This window comes from Elaeis guineensis, chromosome 1 (genome assembly GCF_000442705.2).
Source record: "Elaeis guineensis isolate ETL-2024a chromosome 1, EG11, whole genome shotgun sequence".
Taxonomy (NCBI): domain Eukaryota; kingdom Viridiplantae; phylum Streptophyta; class Magnoliopsida; order Arecales; family Arecaceae; genus Elaeis; species Elaeis guineensis.
Genome location: NC_025993.2, coordinates 89,350,874 through 89,377,895, shown reverse-complemented (window position 1 = coordinate 89,377,895; position 27,022 = coordinate 89,350,874).

The window sequence follows — 27,022 nt, the reverse complement described above, 5'->3', positions numbered from 1 at the left end:
TGACTCTGGATTTATACTTATCAATTTCGAATGGCTAATATATTGGAAAGAGCTTATCAGATGAATCTTTCATCCCGCATCTCAAATAGAGCAAGTTTTCTATGTCAAGAATCCGATAGATAAATATTGGCATGTTGTTGTCAAAACCAAGCCACATGATTTATTTAATATGACTGTAGAATCACCTACTGATGGTATTGAGACATATATCTAGAGCAAACCATACAATAATGATCCATTGGATGATGACTTAGCTGTTGCTATTGATGAAGTAACATAGGCTAGAATGGATGGTGATGGAACAACAATTGATACATCTTTTGTTCAACTTGTGTGAGACAAGATGATAGTTATTTGCTAGGTGTTAATAAGAATGATTGAATATCCAAATTGTTAATGCTTGAAAAAGTGAAGAAAAGAATTATAATTTTTATTTTTTTTTATACAATTACATTTGTAATCAAACATCTTGATGGTAGTGATGATGATAAATTTATTGAATTCAACTTATCTTTTTTATATTTTAATCAAAAAAATTTTATTTATCCATTTTTTATTGTAATATTGAATTTGTTTTCTTCTAATTTTAATACTAAATCATTTATAGATTTGACATTAAATTTTTTTTCTTTTGTACATGTCATCTAACATATAATTTTATTACAGGATATCTAGAGACATTCACCATGCCACATAAACATCTAGCCAAGATACCAGCACGATCTATGAGTAGTTATTTTGGCTAGTGACCTACTATTCTAGTAGAGCCTGACAGTAGCCCATAGGAGCAACCAAATATATCAGATAGCATCCATGCACAACAAATATGCAATTAACAATATTCTCAAAGTATTGAATATCAAGCCCAACCAAGTACTACAGATCCAATGTCCACACATCAACCAACTGATATAAATTTTGATATAAATTATGTTTTATTTAGATTCATTGTTTAAACTTGTCAATATTAATGATTTTCATCTTGTCATTACTTAACCTAACTTATGTCTATATATGAGATGCTAAATATAATATGCAGATAATAGGAAGAGGGGATGGGGGCCTACATGATGTGTTGATTTGGGAAAGTCCAATGAGCACCTGCTTATTGATGTAAATGAGTCAAGCCAATCTATAGAAAAAAAAAATATAGCAAAATATGCTAACTTCTTAGGTACAATCGCTCGAAGAGGCGATCTGGCTCCTATTACGTATATAGATTGGAAAGCAATGCCATTGAACTTAAAGGAGAAGATGTGGGAGATAGTGCTAGTATGTCACATATTTTCAATTATTTTGTAACGTAATCTACATTTTAGTTCAAATTACAATTATTTTTGTTATTATATGTGTTGTAGAGTAAGGTCCAGATTATCCCGATAGCCAAAGATTGGAGCATATCATTCCTTTTTATAAAATGAAAGGATTGAAACAATGAACTTAAGCGATATTATTTTGATATACATGAGAGTGATAAGGAGAAGAGGAATGTTGTATGCACCCAATCCGAGGGTTTTTCAAGATCAATGGTGCATATATTTGTAATTTCTCCTCTCAGATGAAGCGAAGGTAATCGTAAAGTAGTGCATACATTTACTAATGGATTTTATATATAATCAATTTCTAAAACTTTATCACTTGCAAAAGAAATATAGTGAGACCAACAGAAACAATCATGTAATACAAAAGATGATGCACACTGCAAGAGTCAAAAGCTTTGCTGCAATCAGTCATGAAGAAATACTTCAAATTTCTTATGCACTGTTTGATATACTAATGTATCGATTGTACTATTATAATATTTGTGATTTATAAGCACAGAAGAGGCCTAATGGCTTGCATCCTATAAGAGCTGAGCTTTTTATATTAACACATCAACATAAAGATTAAAGATCTATGAATGAGGATGCAGCAGTGAATCTTATGATATATGTTGTAGATTTATTGTCATTGTATTCAATACATCATTACTAAATCGATGATTGTTATATGTTGTAGCAACAACTTCAAGAACACATGGCAGCTAGACAAACACCCAATATAATGGAGCATGGGATTGCTTCTAATGATGTTTACTCGAAAGTTTTTGGATGTGAGAGACATGGATGAGTTCATACGGTAAGAAAGGATATACCACCTAGTGCTATATAGGGCAAAACAAGTCATTTTGAGTATATGAAGAATGCTACACATGATAAAGAAAAGCTTCAAAAAGTGGAGGAAAACTTGAGCACTGTAACTTAAAAGAATATTGATTTGGAGGATAAATATTTTCAAGTACAAGTCGAGCTATCTTCAATATGATAAATTATAGAGAACTTACCAAAGCAACATTATCAAGAGTCCCAATCTGATGGGATGAATGGCCCACCATTTTCTACTACACAGGTACACAACAATAGATTCAAATATAAAAATTATTTTAAATCTAAAAATAATATTTCATTTTTTATTTGAAAATTTTTTGTATAGATAAATGATGTATGTAGTGATCCTGAAGGCTCACCAATACATCCAATTGGCCCATCATCATTAAGTCTGTTTATTCTAGCACATTAGGTAATATTTGATTAATAAATATTTATGAACAATGTTGTAATGACATATAACTATGATTGTTTTCTATGATTTAATATAAGAGTTGTTGGTGCAGAATTCTATCGAAGCCGGAGTTGCTGGAGTCGAGATGACCGCGACCGCCGTCGGGATCTGCAAGGAAAGTCTAAATCGGAGTTGGGGGTGCTCCGGAAAGATCCTCCGATGCTCAAATCAGTACTCTGCTTCAACAGAAATGGAGTGTTCGAGTGAAAATTTTGGCAGAATTTTGGGATACAGTTTTTGAGCTTAGAGAAGAATGTATCTGGGGTCCCTTTTTATAGACGGAGTGCGTAACTAATTGACAGCGATGTCTGTAACTGCCTAGTAGTGAGCTGTTCAGAGCCGTCCGGAGTTTGTTACGGAGAGTAGTGGCGTCAGAGGTCGTTCAGGACCACGTGGAGTTTGTTATGGAGAGTAGAGTGGTGTCCGTTGTCGCGACTTGTCAGAGAGTAGTGGAGCCACGCGGGATCCATTACAGAAAGTGGAGCAGGATAATGGCCATTATCGTGACTTGCCAGAGAGTAGTGGAGCCACGCGGAATCCGTTGCAGAGAGTGGAGCAGGGTAGTGGCCATTGTCGTGACTTGCCAGAGAGTTCGGATCTATTGGCTGGAGCTCGACTGGGACATCTGATGGAGCGGAATGGCTCTCTATTTCGTCGATCTGGGAGAAGCTCGGATGTCTCCGAAGCTACTGACGAGTCTACTATTGTCGAATACCTTAGGCGCTGATATTACAGGTGAGAGTCATCTGCAGTAGAAGTTCGGATGGAGACTTTTCGTTGGTGAAGCCCGATAGGAGTCCGATTGCTAGAGAAGTCCGTTTGGGATTCGTCTGATGTGGAAGCTCGTCTAAAGATGATCCGTCGGAGAAGTTTAGTTTCATAAAGGATCTAGCTGAGGGTCGGTCGGCAATGGACTTTGGATGATGCTGGGGAGGTTCGACAGACGTCGGAGGTGATCGATCGTTGTAAGAATCCAGCTGTCGGAGTCCATCCATCGTAGAAGCTCATCCGATATCCATCCGCTATGGAAGTTCGGTCGAGGTCTGGTTCTTGCAGAAGGCTAAAACGAGATCGCTTATTATAGAAGCTCGATCGAAGATCGATTGTCGTGGGAGCTCGACGTAGCGATCTGGTCGGTGGGTCCTGTCCCGTCGTAGAAGCTCGTCTGGGATCCAACTATGAAGAAGCTCGACTGAAGTCTACCTGTAATGGAAGTTTGAAAGAGACGTGTTTACAGTAGGGGTTCGAATGAAATTTGCTTACAGTAGAGATCCGGAGTAGACCGCCCGCTGTGGGAGTTCGGAGTAGACCGCTCGTAGTAGAAGTTCGGAGCAGATCGCTCGTAGTAGAAGTTCGGCTCTCACAGGAGCCCGGTTAGAATCCTGAAGGTGATCGACCGCCGTAGAAACTTGGACGGAGTCCGATTACTGTAGAAACCTTATTGTCGAAGAAGCTCGAATATTGATAAAGTCTGGAAGGAATTTGGAGAATAGTTGATCACCGTAGAAGGTCGGCTGACAGTGAGGCCTAGAGAGCCTTTAGAGCGGCATGATAGATGGATGGAGAAGCTCATTGTCAGAGAAGTCCGGAAGCTCGGACGGTCGGGGGGGTTCAGAGAGATGCCACACAAGGTCGGAAGCCGGAGAAGCCTTGGAAGGGTCGGTCTTTTACAAACTTTGGTCGGGGGGTATTTTATACCCAACACGAGTCCCCCTACTTTCGAGTTTGGATTTCGAATGAAGGAAGTACAGAGAAATTCTCACGACCAAAGTTGCTTCCCTCGATTTTTGCACTCAGTGGTTGTCAGATATTTTAACGTTCGGCATGCTGGTACTAGAGCCTTTTCGAAAAAAAAATTTTCTTTTTGAAATTTCCATCGGAGCATGGCTCTAGGTACGGCATAATAATGACTTTGTAAGCTGCCAGCCATTTCCAACAGTCTCTCAAGGTGAGTGGGACACGCGACGAGTGCAGGCCGGCCAGAGGAGATCCACAATCATTATTGCATCGGATCCCGGGGTCTATTTAAACACGATCTCCTCCTTCAGGGGTCTCACTTTGCCTGAGAGAATCCCTCGGTTCCCCTCCTCTTCTCTGAGAGCTCCAGCTTCCTCTAGCATCCTTCTCGGCCTTAGGCATCCTCCGGATCGACTTCCATCGTCCTTGCCATCTTCCTGTACTCCTGGGGCCGATCTAGGTTAGTTTCGAAATTTCTTATCATTTTTCTATCCTTTCTTCTTCGTATTCTGTTCGTTTAGCTTCCTCGAGGGCCTGTTTGCTATTTTTCCTGATTTTTTTAGGATTTTGTGGCTTCCATTTGATCCAAAATATCTTCTGATATCTCCTCTTCTAGCAGTTCGTCAGCCTCAGTTCTCCAAAGTCCTTGTACCGTAGACGAACCCGTAGCTAGGACCGAACCTTGTCTGGCCTTTGCGCCGGACACCATCCCCGGATCCTTGACTCTGGATGAACTCTCACTGATAAGGATTCAGTATGGAGTTCCTCCGGAGTACGAGCTGGAGCTTTCCGGGCCAACTGACCAGGCTAGCGCCCCTCCTCCCGACCGCTTCTGTCTGTACCAGGAGGCCTTCCGTGCCGGACTTCGGCTTCCCCTGCCATCCTTTGTCATCGCTCTCTTTCGTTTTCTAAATATTTCTCTAGTTTCCATCGTGCCGAACTCCTTTAGGTTTTTAATAGGATTTCTTTCTCTTTGTAGTTTAGCTGAAGTTCGGCCGACGCTTTCTTTGTTTAGAAATTTCTACACCTTCAAGCATCATCCCTCGACAAAATGACTGGTGGTACTTCTCTCCTCAGTTCGGTAGAAAGGGGTTGCTGAAAGGCGCCCCTTCTTCTATCCACAACTGGAAGGAGAGGTTCTTCTATGTCCGATGCCCGACCTTGGAGCTAGGATTACCCCCTTGGGGCTCTCTGAGGGATTCCGTCCGTCGGGCTTCTAGCCTGAAAAGGAACGACCTCGAAGCCTCCAAAAAGCTCGAGGCCTATCAAGCCCCCCTCCTCCCCGAACTTCTGAAGGAACAACTTTTGTTCAATATCGGTCTGAGTCCTCTTAACCCTGTCGGTACCATTATTATATATATATATATATATATATATATATATATATATATATATATATATATATATATATATATATATATATATATATATATATATATATATATATATATTCTTATTCCATCTCTAAACTGTGTTGATTTTCTTTTATCGCAGACATTGACGCAAGCGTGGCTCGGAGGTTAGCCCAGGGTCTCAAGACCCACAAAAGGAAAGATGCCTCGACTTCGGGGTCGGTGAAGAAAGCTAGGATAGTAGGGACAAGCTCGGCCGCGCCCACTCCGGTGGACGTCGCCGTCGAAGTCCCTTCCGATGCCGAACCCGAAGTCCCTCGAGCCCTTTCAAGGAGCCCCCGGTCGAGGATCCCGCTCTAGAGGCTCGTCCCGAGGGGGCACCCGGGGCCGAAGGGAGGAAGAGAAAGAAGACCCTGGCCCAGAGGAGTCGCAGTCGCAAGGTTGCCGTCGAGGGGGCCGACGGCTCCGAGGAAGACCTGGGGGAAAATCCCTTCAACAACAGAGACTTAATAAAGAGGCTGGTCGAAGGGTGCATTCTGTCTGAGGTCGTCGAGAGGATCGTCCTTGCCGATCCCAAGCTGCAGGTCTGGGACTCTTTGGGATCTTTCCTCGAAGTAGGTTAACTCATCTTTTTCCTCCTTCCTGCTTCTTAATTTATTCTTCAGCCTTTATATTGACTCTCCAACTTTTCTTATAGATTGGGCACCAGCTTGTTGCCAACGTCGAGGTGGTGAAGATTGCCAAGAGGGAGGCAGCTCGTGCAGAGGAAGGTCGCCTGGTTGGGGCCGCCTACCTCGAGGAGAAGATCGTCAAGGTCCTAAGTCTCCGGGAGGTGCTGGAAAAGGAGAGACAAATCTTGTCCGATCTGAGGACCGTCTTGGAGGAAAAGAGAGAGAAGGTTGAGGCCGAGGTCTTCGCATTGAAGGCGCAGGTTTTCGAGTTGAAGGTGCAGGTTTTTGAGCTGAAAGCACGGATCCCGTCCCTGGTCTCGAAGGCAAGGGCCCGAGCAGTGGAGGAGTTCAAAGCCTCCTCCGAGATGGAGGATCTAAAGGTTCAGTTCGGCTAGGATGCCTTCATCAAAGGTTTCGAACTCTGCCAAGAGAAGGTGGCTGGGAGGTTTTTCGAATTGGATCTCGGCTTCCTGAATGAGACGTCCGATGATGAAGCCGGACCATTCGAAGCTGCTGTCGGTCCTCCCCCAGATGGGACCTCGTCGACCATCACGGCGGCCGCTGATGATCTTCCGGAGATGCCGAGCCCCTCTACTTCTGCCCCAGAGGTCCGGAACCTCTAGCTTTGTATTTTTTCTTTGTGATGATTTTTCTTCGTTCTCTTGTACTTGAAAATTATTTAATCAATGAAATCAAATTTTTCTTTACAGAGGGCCCCCTCTTTTTTTTTGTATTCTTTTTCTTCTCTTTTATCTTCTTGTACTAATCTGAGTTGTGACGCTCTTGTCTCCCAACGACAGTGCCCTGCCGAAGCTCTCCCCCTGCCACAGGAGATTCTTCTGAAGTCGACGATCCGAGACCTCAGAAGAGAAGTTCATCAGTTGACGAAGAAATCCAAGAAGTTGGAAGATGAACTTCACCGGCTGAGGAAGAGCCATTCGGAAGTCACTGCGGAGGCTGTTCGTCTTCAGGACCTCCACAAAAAGGGGCTCATGGAATTCACCCGAAAGAAGGCCGACTTCGTGATGGAGCTCAAAGAACTCCGAAAATGTGCCAGCGACCGATCTTGGGCTCAGGCTTCCAAGATCAGCTCCCTTGAAGTCGAGCTGGCGGCTGCACGGAAGAAGATCGGTCAGTTGGAAGGAAGCTCATCCTAGCTCACAGTCCAAGCCGACCGCGATCGAGACTGGTCGCAGAAGCTCTCTGACCTTCAAAAGTAGCTACAGGATGCTGAGGCAAACTACAATGCCTGTCGGGACGGCTGGAGCGGGCAAGTAGAGGACTACCGAAGGAAGCTCCAGACGGTGACCGATGAAGTTGCCTGCCTTCGGAGGCAGTTATCTGAGAGAGTCCAGCTCGCCTCTGCACAAGTCTCTGACGAGCTTCGCTCCTTGAGGGGGACCATGGCAGAATTGTCCGTGGCCCTTGGGCAGGAGGAGGCCAAACTGCAGCAGCTGAAGATTCAGCTGGTCTACGAGCAGCAGGCGGTCAAAGATGCCGAGGCGGAGTCCGAGGTCCTGAGGAAGAGGCTTCGAGAGTTAGAGGGCGAGAGCCGGCGGTTCCACTAAATGTATCGGGATATGCTGCTAAAAAAGATGGAACTAGAGGAAGAAGTTGAAAACTTATGGCAATCCTTAATAAGGACTGAGACCGAGAGCTCGAAGTCGAAAGAAGTCGGGCTTCCTTAGAGCTCCTTTGTTCTCTTTTTTTTATGTATTCCCTTTTTTTTTCCTCTGGTCGTTTCTCTTTTTGTTTTTGGCCTTCAGGGCTTTGTAATGTGTACTTCACCAATGAAATGAAAATGAAGTTGTCTATTACCTTATCCATTTTGGTATTGAGTTGTCGTTTATCGAACTTCTTTTGTCTTTCATCCTGTTCGACGTCGACGTTGTTTGAAGATTTTTGATCGTCGCTGTGCTGATTCGCCCTTTGGGACTGAAGATTTTCGACAAGGATCTTCTTCCTCATTGCAGCGAGGTCCTCTGAGTCTCGGCCTTCAAAGGCTTCGTAACGCATGCTTTACTAATGAAATGAAATAAAATTTTTCTCATTACCTCGTCTATTCTTGCTTTGAGTCGTTGTTTACTGAACTTCTTTTATCTTTCATCCTGTTGGACATCGACATTGTTTGCAGATTCTTGGTCGTCGCTGTATTGATTCATCCTTAGGGACTGGAGAGTTTCAACAAGGGTTTTCTTCCTCGTTGAGACGAGATCCCTTGTGCCTTTGATGTAGTTCATTTTTCACCTGTCGCTGGTGTAGTTCGTCATTTTCTCTTTTCATCTCTCCTTTTTTTCTATGTTCAAGTGAGGGTCTTCCCTCTGCTCTTGATGGGATCGTGAGAGTGTAGAGGGGCCGTTGAGGAGGCTTTCCTCCTTGTCCGATCTTGATCGATCGAGCCTTTGTTTGTGTTAGGATGAGGTTCTCCTCTTATTTCCGACAGTCAGTTTCAGCTCATGTTAGGATGAGGTTCTCCTTCTGTTCCTAATAGGATTGTGGGGGCACGCAAGGGCCGCTGCAAGGGCCTCTCCCCCCATCCGGTCTTTAAGTAACCGGGCCTTCGACTTTGCTCATGTTAGGATGAGGTTCTCCTCCTGTTTCTAACAAGGCTGTGGGGGCACATAAGGGCCGTTGCAAGGGCCTCTCCCCCCATCTGATCTTTAAAAAATTGGACCTTCAACTTTGCTCATGTTAGGATGAGGTTCTCCTCCTATTCCTAACAAGGCTATAGGGGCATATAAGGGCCGTTGCAAGGGCCTCTCCTCCCATCCGATCTTTAAGTAACCGGACCTTCATCTTTGCTCATGTTAGGACAAGGTTCTCCTCCTGTTCCTAACAAGACTGTGGGGGCATATAAGAGCCGTTGCAAGGGCCTCTCCCCCCATCCGATCTTTAAGAAATTGGGCCTTCATCTTTGCTCATGTTAGGATGAGGTTCTCCTCCTGTTCCTAACAAAGCTGTGGGGGCACATAAGGGCCGTTGCAAGGGCCTCTCCCCCCATCCGGTCTTTAAGAAACCGGACCTTTGTCTTTGCTCATGTTAGGACGAGGTTCTCCTCCTGTTCCTAACACGCTTAATTTCATTTGTATGGAGGAGTTACTTCCTGTCGTTATAAGCTTATGCCAAAAGAAAAAATACGCAAATATGAAAGAAATTTTCATTTAGGGCAAAGTCGTTGGTAATACATTCGTAGATTTTTCGAACCCTACAACCGTGGAAGGTCTGCTCCCCGTCGGGTCCTCCTGAGATGGAGTTGATAATCCCAATCGAAGGCCGATCTTCAGGTTGCTCCTCCCTCCTTGGCGGCTCCGGCTGCAGCAGGGCCCTAGACCGGTCTTCCCTACCTTCGGGTCGGCGTCGGATGAATCTATCGAGCCGACCTCACCTGATGAGCTCCTCAATTTCGTCTCGGAGCTAAATGCATTTTTTCGTGTCGTGATCGTGGTCACGGTGGTAGAGGCAGAATTTGTTCGGGTTGCGCTTTTCAGGATACGAGCGCATCCTTTCCGGCTTTGGCAGCTGCTCCCTAACCTCTATCAGCACTTGAGTTTTCGATGCATTGAGAGGGGCATAACTGTGGAATCTTTCAAGGGGAGAGCTCCACCGAACTCTGTGGTCTGGGCTTCTCTACTTACGAGCTCGGGGAGGAGTTCGAACACGCCTTTGTCCGGAAGAAGTTTGAGAATGCGGTCGAGCTTCACTCGGCCCTTTTTCAATTACGGGCTTGCTTGAGTCTCCCACCTGCCGCTCCTTAGCGGTCTCCTCATCCTTCATCTTGAAGGCTTCTTCTGCTCGGGCATATCCTTCGGCCCGAGCCAGCAAATCAGCAAAGTCTCTGGGATACTTCTTTTTCAGAGAAAATAAAAGATCGTTCTTTTGAAGACCACCCTTCAGGGCGGCCATCGCGATCGATTGGTCCAAGTTTCGGACCTCCAACGTGGCGACATTGAAACGATTGACGTAAGCTCGGATGGATTCTCCCTCCCTTTGCTTGATGTTGATGAGGGACTCCGAGCCTCTCTGGGGATGCCGGCTGCTAACAAAATGAGCCACAAACTGGTGACTCATCTGGTCAAAGGAGAAGATGGTACCCGACTTCAATGCTGAGTACCAGTTCCTTGCTACTTCCTTTAGAGTGGATGGAAAAGCTCGGCACAGGATGACGTCTGGCGTGCGATGGAGCAGCATCATCATCCGAAAGGCCTCCAGGTGGTCAACCAGATCCGAGGTCCCGTCGTAGCTTTCGAATTGGGGGAGCTTGAAGTTTGGCGGGATCGATTCCTGCATGATCATTTGAGAGAAAGGAGAGTCAGTGCAGATGTCCTCACCATAAGTAGGGGGAGCGTGGCGGAGCTCTTCGATCCACCGGTTCATCTCCTGGAGCCTTCGATCTAGGAGGTCCTCTCGACTACGAGTCTCGAGGGTCTTCTGGTAGAGTGGAGGTAGGGATCCTCCAGGAGTGGAATCGTGATCAGGCCGGGGGCTCTCCACCCTCGGATTCCCCTTGTCGGGGAGGACAGGACGACTGGCCCAAGTGGCCTGCCCTACTACCGGATCTTGGAGCTCCGACGATGCTCTTTCCAACCGCACTGACACCTGCGGCTGTTGCTGCTGCTGCTGCATGGCCTGCACTGCTTCAGTGAGGCCTCTGACCTATTAAATCAGTAGGTCGAACTGCTCCATACCGACCACTATTGTCGGAGGAGGAGAAGGAGCCTGGGAAACTGGAGGCGAGGTCGGAGCCTGAGATCTGACCGCGGAGGTCGTGGATCGTCTGGTGGATGCCTTTCGGGGAGGCATCAGGTGGAGATCTAATAGGAGAAGGAGAGGAGGACGTCGGAGGAGATGACTGGAGGCAGTCCCGTTGAGCACTCCTTCAAGAACAAGGGTACTGCAAAGACACAATCCTTCCTCTAGCGCCAATTCTGTTGGTGCAGAATTCCACCGAAGTCGGAGTTGCTGGAGTCGAGATGACCGCGGTCGCCATCGGAACCTGCAAGGGAAGTCTAAACCGGAGTTGGGGATGCTCCGGCAAGATCCTCCGACGCTCAAGTCAGTACTCTGCTTCAACAGAAATGAAGTGCTCGAGTGAGAATTTTAGCAGAGTTTTGAGATAGAGTTTTTGAGCTTAGAGAAGAACGTATCTGGGGTCCCTTTTTATAGATGGAGTGCGTAACTAATTGACAGCGACGTCTGTAACCGCCTGGTAGTGGGCTGTTCAGAGCCACCCGGAGTTTGTTACGGAGAGTAGTGGCGTCAGGGGTCGTTCAGGGCCACGTGGAGTTTGTTACAGAGAGTAGAGTGATGTTCGTTGTCGCGACTTGCCAGAGAGTAGTGGAGTCACGCAAAATCTATTACAGAGAGTGGAGCAGGGTAGTGGCTATTGTCGTGACTTGCCAGAGAGTAGTGGAGCCACACAAAATTCATTGCATAGAGTGGAGTAGGGTAGTGGCCATTGTCGTGACTTGCCAGAGAGTTCAGATCTGTTGGCTGGAGCTCAGCTGGGACATCTGATGGAGCGGAATGGCTCTCTATCCCATCGATCTGGAAGAAACTCGGATGTCTCCGAAGCTGCTGATGAGTCTACTGTTGTCGGATACTTTAGGTGCTGATACTACAGGTGGGAGTCATCTGCTGTAGAAGCTCGGATGGAGACTTTCTGTTGGTGAAGCCCGATAGGAGTCCGATTGCTAGAGAAGTCCGTCTGGGATTCGCTTGATGTGGAAGCTCATCTGAAAATGATCTGCTGGAGAAGTTCGGTTTCATGAAAGATCTGGCGGAGGGTCGGCCGGCGATGGACTTCGGATGGCACTGGAGAGGTTCAGCAGACGTCGGAGGTGATCGATTGTTGTAAGAATCCAGCTGTCGGAGTCCGTCCATCGTAGAAGCTCGTCCGATATCCATCCGCTATGGAAGTTCGATCGAGGTCTAGTTCTTGCAGAAAGCTGAAAGGAGACCACTTATTATAGAAGCTCGATCGAAGATCGGTTGTCGTGGGAGCTCGGCGTAGCGATCCGGCCAGTGGGTCCTGTCCTGCCGTAGAAGCTCGTCTGAGATCCGGCTACGAAGAAGCTCGACTGAAGTCTACCTGTAATGAAAGTTCGAAAGAGACGTGTTTATAGTAGGGGTTCGAATAAAATTTACTTACAGTAGAGATCCGGAGTAGATCGCCCACTGTGGGAGTTCAGAGTAGACCACTTGTAGTAGAAGTTCGGAGCAGACCGCTCGTAGTAGAAGTTCGGCTCTCACAGGAGCCCGATTAGAATCCTGAAGGCGGTCGACTGTCGTAGAAACTCGGACGGAGTCCGATTACTGTAGAAACCTCGTTGTCGAAGAAGCTCGGATATTGATGAAGTCCGGAAGGAGTTCGGAGAATTGTTGATCACCTAGAAGGTCGGCTGACAGTGAGGCCTAGAGAGCCTTTGGAGCGGCACGGTAGATGGATTGAGAAGCTCATTGTCGGAGAAGTCCGGAAGCTCGGACGGTCGGGGGGAGTTCAGAGAGACGCCACACAAGGTCGGAAGCTGGAGAAGCCCTGGAAGGGTCGGTCTTTTACAAACTTCGGTCGGGGGGTATTTTATACCCAACAAGAGTCAAGACAAGATCCATCATATAAAAGAATTTATCCAATGGCATTGTAAGAGAATTAATATAGTGTAGTTGCACTATTATTCTTAAGATCTATAATTTACATTATAATCATATTCATATTATCCTGTTACTTACTTTTGCCATTATCCTATAATTTATTTCTTTTCTACTATTATTTTTCATAAACCTAATATTACATGTAGACCTCTCATAAAAATATCGAGTCTACTTGCATGATTTTAATAGTCTTTTCTACTTTTCCAGTTCCTATAGAGAATATTTGAATCATTGTATGAAGTTTCAATTTAAGTATGTTTTCGAGTTAGTAGGGATTAATATATTAATTTCTTGATTGATTGATTGCTAAAACTTGATTTTATTGCTTATTGTTTCAAAGTGTGCATTTTAAAGTAGGCTATTCATGCTTATTAAGGAACCATCAATTTGAATTCTTTGTTTAATTACAAAGGAATTGGAATAAAAGAAAAAGGTCCCAACCAACTTGTACCATCAAGGTAAACTAATCATCCTCAACTATTTCTTGCTTAAATTTTTTAGACATGATTTAATCATATTTTTGATATTTATTTGCTTGGAATTCAAAAATATTAATAAATAAAAACTCCACTTGTAGGATGGAAATGATGCTATCTTGAAGAGTTCTAAATGATCACATACAACTGAGGTAGCATGTGGAACTCTTATAAATAAAAATTCAACTAAGATTGTAGGAGCACTATCTTAGGGACTGAATTTTGGAAGGGTGATGCTATTGGAAGATCAATATTAGTGTTGTAAGGGTGCAAAGTGAACTTCTACTCAGGATTGATGGACCATAGAAAGTAATTGGTGATGCTATTGGGTCTATAGTTGCATAACCTTCTACTTTTGTACGTCTTACAGTTTATTACTATTCTTTTTAATTAATTTTTATTATATTTTATATATTATGGACTTATGAGCTAATTATGATTTTATTTTTTTTTTGCAAATTGAACTTGCCAATAAATGATCAGTGCATGGCTCTTACTAATTATGTATTTTTTTTTTTATTTGACTAGTGTTGGGTGTAAAACCCCCCCAGCCGAAGTTCGTGTCAGGAGTGACCCCTCGGGGATTCTACCGGTGTCCGGCCTACGGCGGCAGGAAAACTTCGTCCGGACTCCTACGGGAGCCGAACTTCGTCTCCGACTCCAACTGCAAGAAGACTTCGTCCGGACTCCTACGGGAGCCGGACCTCGTCCCTGACTCTGGCTGCAGGAAGGCCTCGCCCGGACTCCTACGGGAGCCGGACCTCGTCCCCTACTCTGGCTGCAGGCAGACCTCGTCTGGACTCCTACGGGAGCCAGACTCCGCTCACGACTTCAATCACAAGTAGGCTTCGTTCGGACTCCTACGGGAGCCAAACTTTGCCCCTACTCCCATTGTAGGTAGACTTCGTCCAGACTCCTACGGGAGCCGGACCTCGTCTCCGACTTCGGCTGCAGGCAGACCTCGTCCGGACTCCTACGGGAGCCGGACTCCGCTCACGACTTCAATCACAGGTAGGCTTCATCCGGACTCCTACGGGAGCCGGACTTCGCCCCTACTCCCATTACAGGTAGACTTCATCCGGACTCCTACGGGAGCCGAACCTCGTCCCCGACTCCGGCTGCAGGCAGACCTCGTCCGGACTCCTACGGGAGTCGGACTCCGCTCACGACTTCAATCACAGGTAGGCTTCATCCGGACTCCTATAGGAACCGGACTTCGCCCCTACTCCCATTGTGGGTAGGCTTCGTCCGGACTCCTACGGGAGCCGGACCTCGTCTCCGACTCCAGCTGCAGGACGGCCTCGCCCGGACTCCTACGAGAGCCGGACCTCGTCCCCGACTCTGGCTGCAGGCAGACCTCATCCGGACTCCTACGGGGGCCGGACTCCACTCACGACTTCAATCATAGGTAGGCTTCGTCCGGACTCTTACGGGAGCCGAACTTCGCCCCTACTTTCATTGCAGGTAGGCTATGCCCGGACTCCTACGGGAGCCGGACCTCGTCCCTGACTCCGGCTGCAGGCAGACCTAATCCGGACTCCTACGGGAGTCGGACTCCGTCCACAACTTCAATCACAAGAAGACTTCATCCGGGCTCATACGGGAGTCGGACTTCGAGCTCCTGTTGCAAGCGACCCACTCCGAGTTACCGCTGCAGACGAACTACTTCAAGTTCCTACCACGAGTGGCCTTGGCCAAGACTCCTCGACAAATGATCTCCGTCCGGGCTTCTACGAAGGTCGGACTCCAACCAAATTTTGGCCGACGGTCCTGGACCCCTGGCAGGCCCCAGTAACGGCCACGACTCTGCTCCACCTCCTGCGACGGATCCCACGTGGCTCCATCACTCCCTGGTAGGCCCCAGTAACGGCCACGACTCTGCTCCACCTCCTGCGACGGATCCCACGTGGCTCCATCACTCTCTGGCAGGCCCCAGTAACGGCCACGACTCTACTCCACTTCCTACGACGGATCCTGCACGGTCCCATCACTCTCTGGTGAGTCGGGACAACGGACGCCGCTCCACTTTCCGCAACAGACTCCACGTGGCGAACCATGATGACAGCCATGACTCTGCCCCATTACTCTTCATAATTAACTCGTCCTGGCCCCGAGCGGCCCACAACTAGACGGTTACAAACGTCGCCCTCAAGCCGTCGCTCCCTCTGCCTATAAAAAGGGGGACCCCAGATACGTTATTCTCTAAGCTCAAAATTCTATCTCAAAACTCTGCTAAAATTTTCGTTCGAGTACTCCATTCTTGTTGAGGCAGAGAACTGACTTGAGCATCGAAGGGTCTTGCCGGAGCAACCCCAACTCCGGTTTAGACTTCTTTTGCAGGTCCCGACGGCGACCGTGACTCCCTCGACTCCAGCTTCTCCGGTACAGGCGGATTTTTACACCAACAGGATTGGCGCTAGAGGAAGGGCAGTGTCTTCGCAGTACCCTTGTTCTTAAAGGAGCGCTCAACGGGACCGCCTCCGATCATCTTTTCCGACATCCTCTCCTCCCTCCCCCGCCAGATCTTCGCTCGATGCCTCACCGCAAAGCATCTCCAGCAACGATCGCCGGCATGGAGCGGTCAGACAATCGACCTTCGATGGATTTCGCCAACACCATCGTGGAGGAATCCCGGTGGGGGGCTGTCGGCGTATTGGTCGAACCTCCCAAGCGGCAAAAGATCGAGGAATCCATAACTTTCACTGAAGAAGATGCTTGGGTAGTTCAATTTTCTTATAACGACGCAATTGTGGTTTCCTTGAATATAGCTAATTACGATGTCCACCGCATTCTAGTCGACAACGGAAGCTCGGTCGATATTTTGTTCTACGACGCCTTCTCAAGAATGTCCATCCTTGACGGCCATTTAGGGCCGATTAGCTCCCCCTGGTAGGGTTTACTGGTGATGCTGTCCCGATGGAGGGAGTAATAACTTTGACTGTAGCTGCGGGTCAATATTCAAGACAATCCAGAGCACTGGTGAATTTTCTGGTGGTGAAGGCGCCGTCATCCTACAATGCAATCCTCGGCCGACCTGGCCTCAACGCTCTCCGAGCCGTCGTGTCAACCTACCACTTGAAATTAAAATTTCCTACCAACCAGGGGGTTGAAGAAGTCAGGGGAGACCAAGCCCTGGCCAGACACTGCCACAACATAGCCTTGCAAAGAAGTGACCAATCCGACTTCTATCCAGTTGATGGGCTAGACGCCCGTGACGACCTCGCTGAGGAGAGGGGCGGCCCGATCGAAGATCTGGTTTCGATCCCTTTGAATGATGGGAATGCGGAGCATGTGGTGAAGATCGGCTCCAACCTAGGGGAAGAGGTGCGGACGCATCTCATTGATTTTCTATGAAAGAATGCGGACGTTTTCGCTTGGGTTCCAGCAGACATGCCAGGGATTGACACGGAAGTCATGGAGCACCGCCTGACCGTCGATCCCAAGCATCGACCGACGAAAGAGAAAATCTGAGGTCATGCACCAGAGAGGCAGAAAGCGATAGCCGAGGAAGTGGACAAACTCCTAAAAGCCGGATTCATTAGGAAAGTCAATTATCCTGACTGGATTTCCAACGTTGTCCTAGTCAAAAAGGCAAACGGCAAGTGGAGGATGTGCATAGACTTCAAAAAGCTGAATAAAGCCTGCCCAAAGGACAGCTACCCTCTGCCCAGAAATGATCAACTGGTGGATGCGACCTCGGGCCATGAGCTCCTCACCTTTATGGATGCATTCTCCGGCTATAATCAAATCAGGATGGCGCCGGAAGATGAAGAAAAGATGCTTTCATTACTAACCGTGGCCTTTACTGTTACAGGGTCATGCCTTTTGGCCTCAAAAATACGGGCGCAACCTACCAACGACTGGTGAACAAAATCTTAAAAGAGCAGATCGGCCGCAATATGGAGGTCTACGTGGACGACATGCTTGTGAAAAGCAAATCTTCCATAAACCACGTCGCCGACCTCGAGGAGGCCTTCGACGCCCTCCGAAAATATAAGATGAAGCTGAACCCGACTAAATGTGCTTTCGGAGTGACCTCGGAGAAGTTCCTGGGCTTTATGGTATCGGGATGCGGAATCAAAGCCAACCCAGAGAAAATTCGTGCCATCCAGGAGATGGCCATCCCGAAGTCGATAAAAGAGGTTCAACGCCTTACAGGGAGGGTAGCAGCCCTGAATCGCTTCGTCGCGAGGTCGGTCGAACAATGCTTACCCTTCTTCCAAACCCTCAAGCGGCCGAATACTTCTGTTGGACCCCTGAGTGCCAACAGACGTTCGAAGAACTAAGGAGCTACCTCGGCTCACCTCCGCTGTTGGCGAAACCAGAGCCTGGAGAGGAACTATTTTTATACCTGGCGGTCTCTCCCATGGCCCTCGCGGCAGTCCTTGTCAAGGAAGAAGCAAAAGTCCAACGACCGATCTACTACGTCAGTCGCGCGTTGAGAGACGTCGAGATCAGGTATACTAAATTAGAAAAACTGACTTACGCCCTGTTGATTGCAGCCCGGAGGCTCCGATCCTATTTTCAAGGGCACACTGTAACGCTGCTCACCGACCAATCGATCAAGGTGATTCTACACCGGGCGGATGCCTCCAGGAGGATGGCGAAATGGACGATCGAGCTCACAGAATTCGACATCAATTATCGACCCAGGCCAGCAGTGAAGGCCCAGATATTGGCAGATTTCATAGTGGAGTGTACTATCCCAGAGGAGGCCGAACCTGAACAAGGTAAAATTGACGGCCTGGAGTCCCGACCGAACTCCCCTAAAGAAGAAGCAGATCCCTCTGGTTGCTTTTGGGCCCTCTACGTGGATGGGTCTTCCAACATGTCAGGTGCAGGCGTGGGCCTGATCTTGATTAGTCCAGAGGGAATCGTTGTGGAGTACGCTCTGCGCTTCAAGTTCTCCGCAACAAACAATGGAGCAGAATATGAAGCTCTGATCGCAGGACTGAAGATCGCCAAAGAGCTGGGAGTAGATCAGCTCCAAGTCCACAGCGACTCCCAACTAGTAGTGGGACAAGTCAACGAAAACTACGAAGCACGGGAGGACAGCATGGCTAAGTATCTTGAAAAGGTAAAGGAGCTCGTCCCCGCCTTCAGTAGCTTCAACATCAGATAGATTTCGAGGATGAAAAATACCAGGGCTGACCTTCTCTTCAAGCTGGCAACGCTGGCTCTGGCCGAATTGCCTAAGGGTGTTCTCTTTGAAGTTCTAAAGTGCCCGAGTACGGAAGAATCACGGCCCGTGATGGAAATTGACCACGAGCCCAGCTGGATCGACCCACTGATAACATATCTCAGAGACGGGGTTCTCCCCCAGGATGCAAAAGAAGCTCGGAAGCTCAGAAATCAAGCCTCTCGATACATCCTTTATGAGGACAAGTTGTACAAGAGATCATACTCTTTGTCCCTTTTAAAATGTCTCCGGCCTTCGGAAGCTGGCTACGCCTTGTGGGAGGTGCATGAAGGAATCTGCGGAAGTCATCTGGGGGCTAGATCTTTATCCCACAAGTTGCTCCACCAAGGATATTACTGGCCGATGATGCATCATGACTCGATTGAATACGTCAGAAAGTGTGACCGATGTCAGAGATATGCCAACATCCAGAGACAGCCCGCCACCGAGCTTACACCCTTAAGTGCCCCATGGCCTTTTGCGCAATGGGGGATGGATATCCTTGGACCCTTTCCCATGGCGTCGGGGCAGAGGAAGTTCCTCCTGGTAGCGATTGACTACTTCACCAAGTGGGTCGAAGTCGAACTACTGGCGAAAATCACAGAAGCTAAAGTGCAAGATTTCGTCTGGAAGTCAATCATTTGCAGGTTCGGTCTGCCAAGAACCCTAATCACTGATAATGGGCGGCAATTCGTGGGAGCAAGATTCATCAAATTCTGTGAAGATCTAAAATCTCCCACAACTTCACATCAGTAGCCCATCCTCAGGCGAATGGCGAAGCTGAAGTGACCAACAGAACCCTGCTGTAAGGGATCAAGACAAGGCTCGAAAAGGCAAAGGGAACTTGGGCAGACGAACTTTATCATGTGCTGTGGGCGTATCGAACTACCCAAAGACTGCCCACGGGGGAGACCCCCTTCGCTTTAGCCTTCAGAATGGAGGTTGTTATCCCAATTGAGCTTAAACTCCTGTCGGCACGAGTCGTGGCATTCAACGAATATCACAATTCGCAAGGTCTTAAAGCCAACCTCGACTTACTGGAAGAAAAACGGGAGGTAGCTCAAGTTCGGATGGCGGTCTACAGACAGAAAGTCGCCCACTATTACAATTCTCGGGTCAAGAATAAAGCCTTTAGAGCAGGAGATCTAGTGCTTCGACGAGCCGCTGTCTCGCAACCTCAGGATCGAGGGAAGCTAGCCCCAAACTGGGAAGGCCCGTACGAAGTCAAAGAAGTAGTCCGGCCCGAAACTTATTATCTCAAGGAGCTCGGAGGAGCAGACCTCCTGCGACCATAGAGCTCAAAAAACTTACGAATGTATTATCGATAACTTTATTTTAAATAAAAGTTGCATATCTACATGTCTCCTCTCTTGGCACAAGCCTATATCGACAGGACAGTCAAAACAAACCATGTCGGAAGCGGGAGGAGAACTCGTCTCGACAAAGTCGAAGGCCCGGTTCTCTTTAGACCGGATGGGGGGAGAGGCCAAGCAACACCCATATGTGCCCCCATAGCCCTGTTAAGGACAGGAGGAGAATCTCGCCCTAACTTGAGCAAGGTCGAAGGCCCAGTTCTCTTTAGATCGGATGGGGGGAGAGGCCAAGCAACGCCCATATGTGCCCCCACAGCCCTGTTAGGGACAGGAGGAGAACCTCGCCCTAACTTGAGCAAAGTCGAAGGCCCAGTTCTCTTTAGATCGGATGGGGGGAGAGGCCCTGCAATGCCCATATGTGCCCCCACAGCCCTGTTAGGGACAGGAAGAGAACCTCACCCTAACTTAAGCAAAGTTGAAGGCCCGGTTCTCTTTAGACCGGATGGGGGGAGAGGCCCTGCAATGCCCATATGTGCCCCCATAGCCATGTTAGGAACAGGAGGAGAACCTCGTCCTGACATGAGCAAAGTCGAAGGCTCGGTTACACTTAGACCGGATGGGGGGAAAGGCCCAGCAGCGCCCATATGTGCCCCTACAGCCGTGTTAGGAACAGGAGGAGAACCTCGTCCTAACCAGAGCTGAAACCTGTTACGACAGAAATAGAGGAAGAACCTCGCCCCGACACCAATTAAGGTCTGGTCATTCAAGATCGGATGGGAAAAAGGGGACCTTCCCAGCGGCCCCTTCGCAAGAAGACTCCGTCCAGACTCCTACGGGAGCCGGACTTCGCCCCCGACTCTGATTGCTGGTAGACTCCGTCCGGACTCCTACGGGAGCCGGACTTCGCCCCCGACTCTGATTGCTGGTAGACTCCGTCCAGACTCCTACGGGAGCCGGACTTCGCCCCCGACTCTGATTGCAGGTAGACTCCATCCAGATTTTTACGGGAGCCAGACTTCACCCCCAACTCTGATTGCTGGTAGACTCCGTCCGGACTCCTACGGGAGCCGGACTTCACCCTCGACTCTGATTGCAGGTAAGCTTCGTCTGGAATCCTACGGGAGTAGGACTCCGACTCCTACGGGAGCAGGACTCCGTCTCCGACTTCAACCGCAAGAAGACTCCATTCGAACTCCTACGGGAGCCGAACTTCGCCCTGACTTCACCTACGGGAGCCAAACTCCTGCAACCCCACCAAGAGCAGAGGGAAAAATCCCACTCGAAAAAGAAAAAGAGGAAAGGGGAGAGGAGTTAAAAAGGAAAGCGATAGACTACGTCAGCGACGAATGAAAAACAAACAGCATTAAAGATGCAGAGAATCTCGTCTCAGCAAGGATTGGGGTTCTTATCAAGAACCCCAGCTTTCAAGAAAGCTATCAATGCAAGTTCGAGATAAGACGACTTCCTCAGGGTGACAAGAAGCTCAGACCTCCGAGCTCGAGCCCTGATAGGGGGCACCAAACCCGAGCGGCCCCAGACAAATTTGCGATCATGGACGAAAGGATGGGTCGATGCGATGGCAATCGGATACTTCCGAACGATGCAAAGGCCGAAAGAAGCTCGGCAAGCGACAATTCAACACATGAGCGAAAGAGGTAGCAGAAAATTTTTTTCTCATATTATTTATTAAATATGCATTACAGAGCCATTAAGACTGAAGAAGAAGGATGACTGGAAAGGCGAGCCGATGTGGCAACAACCAGTAACCTCCGGACGACGTCAAAAAAAAAAAAGAGAGAGAGAGAAGGGAATACAACAATAACAATGATAAAGGAAAGAAGTTCGGCAGGCAGCAATTCGACGCAAAGTGCGGACGAAGTAACAAAATCTCCTTCTCATTTTTTGATTAACAAGATGTACATTACAAGACCCGGAGGGCCAGAAAAAGAAGACATTACTACAAGACTCGAAAGGAATACATCGGAGACCACTTCAAGCTGTCGACTTCTCTTCCCGGTTCCATCCTTTTCAGCAGTATTTTTCAGTGCGTGTGATAAACCTCTCGGCTCTCGCCCCCCACCTCATTCTGCTCCATCGCCAAAACCCCAATCCTAGGGGAAAAAGGATGGGATAGAATTCAGGGGGCAGCGAAGGCAACGACAGCGGCGATGACGACCTGCATCAAGAAGAACCGGAGGTACCCCGGAGGCCGCGATGGTGTCGGAGGCATGCACCACCATCGTGTGCTCCACGACAACTACCGTCCTAGGTACTTCGGCAAAGTCGGCATGCGCTACTTCCACCGTCCCCGCAACAAGTTCTACTGCCCCACCGTCGGCGCCGACCGCCTCTGGTCCCTCGGCCCCAACGACATCAAAAATCTCGCCACAGCTTGTGATGACAACTCTGCCCCCTTGACCGGTGTCACCCCGTTCAGCTACTCCAAAATTTTTGGGGGAAACGCGCTCACTGGTTGTCCCCATTATTAAATCCCTGTTGTTGAAGAAATTCTTCCTCGAGCCCCCTTTGAGACGATGGGAACCCTTAGTAATAGTTCGACGGCTGGAGAACTCGTAGGCCGCTGTCTTCCTCCTCACACTCCTCTTGGTCCATGGCATCCTCTCGAGGTTGACCTCCGGGGTGGGAGCCCCGACGGGAAAACCCCTCGGAGAGGCTCGGAGGACTGAAGACGGCGGGGAGCCGGTGGGGATGGCGAAGACTGGTGCGAAGGGCGCTCGGAGTCGAAAAGGGCACTGATGGAGTGGCTGAGTGGCTAAACTCTCAGGCGGAAGGAAGGTGTCGACCCTAAGGTGAAGTGAAGCCCCTGGAGGAAAGGCGGGGGCTTAAATAAGCAACGGGGCCTGGCACAGTTATGGTGGCAGATATCCCTAGGTCAACCAGTGCCTGCCACGTGTCCCACTCACCGCGGCATAGGGCTGATCGTTGGCGGACCATTATGGCGTGGCGCTTAGGATTACGCCCTGGTGGGAGTTTCGAAAGGACTCTTCAGATCGCCCTAATCGAAAAAAGGCTCCAGCACGTGCGTATTAAATGCCAAAATTTTCGAGGGCGGTCATGTACAGAATTCAAGGAAACGACTTCGGTTGTGAAAATTTTCTGTACTTTCTTCGATCGAAACTCAAACTCGGAAGTAGGGGGACTGGTGTTGGGTGTAAAACTCCCCCAGCCAAAGTTTGTGTCAGGAGTGACCCCTCGAGGATTCTACCGACATCCGACCTACTGCCGTAGGGAAACTTCGTCCGAACTCCTACGGGAGCCGGACTTCGTCTCCGACTCCAACTGCAAGAAGACTTCATCCGGACTCCTACGGGAGCCGGACCTCGTCCTCGACTCCGGCTGCAGGAAGGCCTCGCTCGGACTCCTATGGGAGCCGGACCTCATCCCCGACTCTGGCTGCAGGCAGACCTCGTCCGGACTCCTATGGGAGTCGGACTCCGCTCACGACTTCAATCACAGGTAGGCTTCGTCCGGACACCTATGGGAGCCGGACTTCGCCCCTACTCCCATTGCAGGTAGACTTCGTCCAGACTCCTACGGGAGTCGGATCTCGTCCCCGACTCTGGCTGTAGGCAGACCTCGTCCGGACTCCGCTCACGACTTCAATCACAGGTAGGCTTCGTCCGGACTCCTATGGGAGCCGGACTTCACCCCTACTCCCATTGCAGATAGACTTCGTCCAGACTCCTACGGGAGCCGGACCTCATCCCCGACTCCGGCTGCAAGCAGACCTCGTCCGAACTCCTATGGGAGCCGGACTCTGCTCACGACTTCAATCACAGGTAGGCTTCGTCCGAACTCCTACGGGAGCCGGACTTCGCCCCTACTCCCATTGCAGGTAGACTTAGTCCGGACTCTTACGGGAGCCAGACCTCGTCCCCGACTCCGGCTGCAGGCAGACCTCGTCCGGACTCCTACGGGAGCCAGACTCCGCTCACGACTTCAATCACAGGTAGGCTTCATCCGAACTCCTACGGGAGCCAGACTTCGCCCCTACTCCCATTGCATGTAGGCTTCGTCCGGACTCCTATGGGAGCCGGACCTCGTCCCCGACTCCGGCTGCAGGAATGCCTCGCCCGGACTCCTACGGGAGTCGGACCTCGTCCCCGACTCCGACTGCAGGCAGACCTCGTCCGGACTCCTACGGGAGTCGGACTCCGCTCACAACTTCAATCACAGGTAGGCTTCATCCGGACTCCTACGGGAGCCGGACTTCTCCCCTACTCCCATTGCAGGTAGGCTACGCCCGGACTCCTACGGGAGCCGGACCTCGTCCCCGACTTCGACCGCAGACAGACCTCGTCCGGACTCCTACGGGAGCCGGACTCCATCCACAACTTCAATCACAGGAAGACTTCGTCCGGGCTCCTACGGGAGTCGAACTTCGAGCTCCTGTTGCAAACGACCCACTCTGAGTTACCGCTGCAGACGAACTACTTCAAGTTCCTACCACGAGTGGCCTTGGCCGAGACTCCTCGACAAATGATCCCCGTCCGGGCTTCTACGAAGGTCGGACTCCAACCGAATTTTGGCCGACGGTCCTGGACCCCCTGGCAGGCCCCAGTAACGGCCACGACTCTGCTCCACCTCCTGCGACGAATCCCATGCGGCTCCATCACTCCCTGGCAAGCCCCAGTAACGGCCACGACTCTGCTCCACCTCCTGCGACGGATCTCACGCAGCTCCATCACTCCCTGACAGGCCCCAGTAACGGCCACGACTCTGCTCCACTTCCTGCGATGGATCCTGCGCGGTCCCATCACTCTCTGGCGAGTCGCGACAACGGACACCGCTCCACTTTCCGCAACAGACTCCACGTGGCGAGCCATGATGACAGCCATGACTCCGCCCCATTACTCTTCATAATTAACTCGTCCTAGCCCCGAGTGGCCCATGACTAGACGGTTACAAACGTCGCCCTCAAGCCGTCGCTCCCTCCGCCTATAAAAAGGGGGACCCCAGATACGTTATTCTCTAAGCTCAAAATTCTATCTCAAAACTCTGCTAAAATTTCTGTTTGAGCACTCCATTCTTGTTGAGGCAGAGAACTGACTTGAGCGTCGGAGGGTCTTGCCGGAGCAACCCCAACTCCGGTTTAGACTTCTTTTGCAGGTCCCGACGGCGACCATGACTCCCTCGACTCCAGCTTCTCCGGCGCAGGCGGATTTTTGCACCAACAACTAGGATGAGAGATTTTTTCTTATCAAAACCTTGAAGGACATGTCTCTTCTGGAAACTTTTTTTTGCTTATGGAGTAATAGATTTTAGTCATTTGTGAATGTTAACTTTAGCACTTTGATTACTTAATTTATGTTAATTTATTTTTAATATTTTAGATTGCTTTAAGAAACAATTAAACATACAATTTAATGTATATGCTAATACTAAATTTATTAGGCTAATAATTTTTAAAAAAATATATCATATATCACATATTACTAGTGGTCGAATTTGGTGCTAGCGATTATTTCTTGCAATAATAACTGCCACAAAAAGATTATCCTCAGCAATCAAAATTGCTGCTAAAAGATTATCTCCAACGACTATAATTGCAGCTAAAATATTATTCTAGCGGTCATAAATGCTACAGAAAAATTATTCCTAGCATTCAAAATCACTACTGAAATGTTATTTCCAACAATCAGAACTGTCACTAAAATATTATCCCCAGTGGCCCTCATTGCTACTAATATGTTATCCTCAGTGGTTATAAATACTGTAGAAAATTTATTTATAGCAATTACAACTACTGTTGTAATATTAATTTAGGTGATTAAAACTACTGTTGAAATATTATCTCCAGTGGTCATATCTGTTGATAAAAGATTATTTCCATCAGTCAGAACTGCAACTGAAAATATATTCCCAGTAGTCAAAATCGCTGCTAAAAGTATATTCCTATTAACCATTAAAAACTATTGGCAGTAGGTTTTGCCCAACAGTTGAAATGCTAAATTCTAAAAAAATCACTATTGAAATGCTACTTTGCCCAACAGTTGTATAAAGCATCACTATTGAAACAATGATGACCCATTTACTAGCAGCATAGTAATGGTCGGAAAAATTACTGTAAAAGATTTTCCAAGCAGTTTTGACTGCTACTATATCTCCAAGCAATGAAATTGTGATCCGATTTAGATCCTTTTGGGACCATCCCAAAGTTGTAAATTTTAAAAAGATGTCTATTTTTTTTAAAAAAATATCATCTCAATTGGACACTGTATGACCAAGTTATGGCTTCTTGAAGTTTGGCACACGATTCGACTTGTTGATGTGGTGGATCTTGCTCTTGAATTCTATTCAGCTTTTACTCATGATCACCAAAGTAGTTCACACCGAGCCTAAAGATCCTCTTGGATCAATTAGCTTCATTAGAATTGAAGAGAAACATCAACTTAAGCTCAAGCATAAATAAGACTCCAGACTTGGGATTAATTTAACTGAATCCAATCAAAGCCAATTTAAATCTTAAGGGAAGAACTTTAACATGAAGAACTTCCATAATCAATCAAATCAAAACTTTTCCTTCAAACTTCCTAAGAATCAAAACTGATTTAATGTGCTTGGCTTGGTTCGGCTTGGTTGGCCGTGTGTGTGCAAATGGCATGCACATGTGCTATGCTTTGAAATGCAAGCATCCCAGAGGAAGATTAAATTGATATTTGACTTTGGAATCATAACGTAAGCATTACAAGTTTTCAAAATTTATGAGTCACTAGCGCTGGCAGATAAAACCATTAAGGACTTTGTGGACCTATTTAGGGATTGCTGTGAGCAAACCTATAAAAAGGTTCTAGATCCTTTGTCTCAAGCACAACATAACAATTATGCCTTACCTGTTGCTATTACTTCGAGGGAGAGCCCTCACTAGCCTTTTCCAATCAATTTCTTTTGCTCATTCAATTTTCCTAAGCCTTTCTGGCTTTTTATTTTGAGTAATTGAAGGAATCTACTAGGTCAGACTCTATGCGATCATGCTCATCATAGGATGCTTCGAGTTGAGTTAGGTCTATCGTACCTTGAGGAT